This window comes from Mauremys mutica, chromosome 1 (genome assembly GCF_020497125.1).
Source record: "Mauremys mutica isolate MM-2020 ecotype Southern chromosome 1, ASM2049712v1, whole genome shotgun sequence".
NCBI classification, from domain to species: domain Eukaryota; kingdom Metazoa; phylum Chordata; order Testudines; family Geoemydidae; genus Mauremys; species Mauremys mutica.
In genome coordinates, this window is record NC_059072.1 from 181,399,679 (window position 1) to 181,404,403 (window position 4,725).

General features: G+C 43.0%; 1 pseudogene; it reads left to right on the top strand.

The window, feature by feature from the left end:
• The first annotated feature begins 635 nt into the window (after positions 1-635).
• LOC123353636 lies at positions 636-1,317 on the top strand (annotated as a pseudogene).
• Positions 1,318-4,725: the final 3,408 nt, after the last annotated feature.

Sequence of the window (4,725 nt, forward strand, 5' to 3'; positions counted from 1 at the left end):
CCACTTAATATAACTTCTAGTCCAATAGCTATCCACCATCCCCAGCCCCCTGGCTAAAAGTCTGAGGTAGCCAGAAGGATCCCTTGTACAATATGGGGAGTGGGTTAACTTTTCATGTCCTTGCTTCCAAAGACTGTCAGTATGATCTTAACAACAATTCTCAATTAAAAGATTTGGCCAATGCAGTTTCTTTCTCTTACTGAAGAAAATGTATTAGACTCTAGTATATCACATGTTTCTGATGTAACCAAACACTTTGTATTCCAAGTTGAACAAAACAAGTATCTGCATTCCAATCCAACACTTCCGCTTGAGTTCAAATCAGACCATTGTGGGATTGAATGTGAGATGCTGAAGGCTTCTGGATTGAGAATTGTGAGTGAAGGGCTGGCTTTGGGCTTGTTCTCATTGGCCAGCTAATTGTGAATAGGTAGACAGGTGTGTAGAATGATAATTACCCTATGAGTTACAGCTGCGGCTGTGTGGGTTTAATTAACTAATTAGCAATTGTGATTGCTTATCATGTTGTATATAAGAGCATGCTGGGAATGAATAAAGATGGCTGCTTACACACACACTCTCTCTCTGCTTGGACTTCGTTCCTGCTCTTGCGATGCAACAAATGGTGACCCCGATGTGATACAGACTTACAGTGCAGTGAACTAGTCAGAACAAGCTGGATCATCATTGAAACAAAACACAGTGAGAGAAGTACAGCTGTGGATGTTTCTCTTTTGAAGGTAATCATCAGAAATGAATTTAAGGAGCGTTACTCGCTGAATCCAGAGTATATAACTGATGTTGTGTATGAAAAACCTTATATCACTATTGAACTGAAACAAAATGTTTCCCAGAAGTCTGCCAAGAGTGTGGATATATCTGACGTGGCTTACTACTTTGAAAAAGATGTCAAAGGTGACTCACACTACAGATAAACATCAGTGAAGAACCTCTAAAATTTGATCAAGCTCTAATCTACTATGTTGATGAAAAGCCCCCAGAGTTTTCCATGAAACGTCTGACTGCTGGTATTATTGCAGTCATTGTAGTGGTGGTACTAGCAATTGTTGCTGGAATTATTGTACTGGTTATCACTAGGAGAAGGAGAGGAAAGTATGAGAAGGCTGAGGCAAAGGAAATGAATGAAATGCAAAAAGAACTAAACCCATAACTGAAGTCACTAGAAGACAAATCGTGAACTATCAAGAAGGCAAACAGAACTAAAACAAGATAAGTACTAGTACCACTGTTGCCAATCTTGAATGAAGATAGTGTTGGTGGCCTGAATTGATAAAAAGAAAAAGAAGGACGCGCCTGAAGTCCCAGCGTCGAGCAGCCGGAGGAGAGAGAGAGAGAGAGAGAGAGAGAGAAAAAAAAAAAAAAAAAAACGCACGGTGTCCGAGCGAGCAGCTGAGAGCTGCAGGGCGTCCGAAGAAAGGAGGCGTACCTGACAAGTGGCTGGGAGCCGCAGGGTGTTCGAGTAAGCGGCTGGAAGCCGCAGGGCATCTGACAAGGGAGGCACACTCGAACCAAGAAGTGAGCAGCTAATATGGGAACTGCTGCGTCAGCAGATTTGATACGCATCACGGAGCGGTGGGGAGAAAAGTTCCCCTCTGATGCGTTATCCCGTCTGTTGCGGTGGGGACGAAGAGGGGGACTTTCCGTTCAATCGAGTAGTAATACTGTTTGGGAGCGGTTGGGCTGTGAGCTCTGGAAATCAGTGGCTCAGGGCGATAAGAAGGTTTTCTCCCTGAGTCCAGTATGGCTCACCGCGCAGAGACGATTGAAGGAGCAGTTCTTACAGCAAAAGGTAATGGTGGAAGCTTATCAAAGAGATGCAAGTTCACAGGACCAGCTGATTAGTGAATTAAAATCTACAAAGAAACGGCTGGATTTGGAAGTGAAAGAATTAAAACGGGAGTTACTGAAACTTCGAAGTGAAAAGCAGTCCATTGATGTTGAATGCTCAAGACTTCAGAAGGAAGTATCCCAGGTTCACCAGCAGATAGTGGAGTTAGAAAGCCACCTCCAGTCAGTGCAAAAAGAACGGGATGCACAAATCGCTGATGGAGGAAATAACCAGGTTTCCCATGAACGGATTCAAGCTTTAGAGATAGAGCTGCAGGCTGTTAGCCACAGTAAGATGATGTCAGAGAAAGAGCTGCAAGAAGTAATTTCACTTACCAGCCAGGAGCTTCGAGAATCTAGGAGAAAGATAAAACTTTTGGAAGAAATAAACAAGAAGTTGGCCCTCGAACTGGAACATGAACGGGGGAAGCTCACTGGTTTTGGTCAGTCTAACATTGCTTTGCGAGAGCACAGCACCATTCTCGAAACAGTACTAGCAGAGAGAGAGGCAGACCTGGTGCAGCTGAATCTCCGGGTTCAAGCAGTCCTAAATATTCAAGCTTTACAGACTGCCTTCGAAAGAGAAAAGTCAAACGTTAATAACCTTCAAAAGCAGGTTGCGGCAGCCAAAGTAGATGCAGCACATAACCGTCGTCATTATAGAGCTGCGGTTCTTGAGCTGAGTGAAATTAAGAAGGAGCTACAAGCCAAAGAACTGCTTGTCCAAACCCTTCAGGCTGAAGCAGACAAACTACACGCTATTATTGAATGTGCTCATGCCTCTTTTAAGGCGCTCCTTTTAAGACAAAAAGGGGGGATTTGCAGTGAGCGGGCAGACGCCTTGGATAAGACGCCTGCCGCTCGGTTGCTGCAAGCTCTTAATTGGTTACATCTTGGTAAAAACAGCCAGGTGCCCCCCGCGATTAAACATGTCAACGGGATGACTGGGGAAGAGCAGGGTGCGGCCCCCGACCCTCGGTCAAATGGTTTGATTATCAGCAGCAAATATGGAAAGGACCAGTTGACTTGCTAACGTGGGGCAGGGGTTATGTGTGTGTTGCCACTGATGCGGGTCCCAGGTGGATGCCAGCGAGGTGGGTCCGGCCTTGGTTGCGTCCTCCGGAGTGACGGCAGGCAGATGCGGAGGAGCCTCACGAGACGCGCTCAGATGTCGCGAAACCAGAGCCCCCGGAGGAGAGCTGTTTGTTAGCTCTGCCAGGACTTTTTCTGTCTGATCCTCCATGAATGAATTACTCACTTGAGATGATTTTTTGTGTTTGAAAAAAAAATCTGTGTGGTACCATGCAATTATTATTTAGAACTAAGATTTATGTTTTATGTTCCTTGTTATGTTTTGTGTTGTCTGTTTTCTGGCCAGAATTGTTGTTGTATTGTCATGTGGTTTGATGTTTTTTTTTCTTAAGACCCCCCACCACCCTCAGTGTCAGTTTGATCACCTGACAGCTGAGGGATGTTTTCCAAAAAAAAAAAAAGGGGGGGGGTCCTGCAGAGGTTACATTATTTGTTTATTGTGTTTTGTTTTGTTCGTTTGATGTTTTTGAAATTATATGTTAAGGATTGAATGGTCATATAGGTTGATCTTATAAAGTTTTGTTTATGATAGGTTATAATGTTATGCTGTTATGAGTTGCAAATGTTTTATGAATAACATAATATTTGATTAAGATAGATTGTGGTGTTATGCTGTTATAAGTTAAAAATGTTTGGTGAATGTTTTTATCTTGTTTTCCTTTTCCTTTTCTTTTGATTGTAAATAAAGGGGGGAGATGTGGGATTGAATGTGAGATGCTGAAGGCTTCTGGATTGAGAATTGTGAGTGAAGGGCTGGCTTTGGGCTTGTTCTCATTGGCCAGCTAATTGTGGATAGGTAGACAGGTGTGTAGAATGATAATTACCCTATGAGTTACAGCTGCGGCTGTGTGGGTTTAATTAACTAATTAGCAATTGTGATTGCTTATCATGTTGTATATAAGAGCATGCTGGGAATGAATAAAGATGGCTGCTTACACACACACACTCTCTCTCTGCTTGGACTTCGTTCCTGCTCTTGCGATGCAACAGACCATCTCATGAAAATATGAAACACAACAATTCTGGCCACCAGACAAACACGACAAGACAGAACATAGAACACGCAACATAATTTTTTACTGTGCTAGTAAATCAAGGTACGTTGAATGTTGTGCAGCTGGCATTAGTTTTCTTTGATTATCTGAAAGACAAAAACAGAGGTCCACCCCTTCCGGGCAGTTAAATACTTAAAATATACAAATACTCTTGTTGATTCTAGGCAAAACAGAGGAATTACCCCATATTTTCTCGTATGTGTTTCTTAGACAGCCCTGGTTCAGCGGCCTCTACCTTATCAGTTAGTTAATTTGCAGTAACACAGATTATTTCTGGCTTGCTTTTTTATTGCTTTTAACTCCTGCTTTTAAACACTGAAAGAAAACATCACCAAAAACTGTTCTCTTAAAAATCACTTGCTTTTCCCTTCCAACAGCCACTTTTATCAACTCAAATCACCATTCCAAATATCCTCTTGAGTATTTGAAATCCTCATGCTTATATTCACTTACTCCTTCTTTCCACTATACCCTCAAAAGTTTCCAACCTGTTTTCCAAATCTCTGTGTCTGTTGCCTTCCCGCCTGGGCCCGATCCTTTTTTCCTCACTGAATCGTCCCGTCCATGGACACGAGCTTGTTCCACAACCAGTTCTTAGCTAGGAGGGTGGGCTACTCAACTAGCCCCCACCCTTCTGGTCTTGTCCCCAAAACATTTTTACTCACAAGACTAACTGAGTCCTCCCTAGTAAGGCTTGTCACCTGGGCAAAAATACATGGCCATTGCGTAA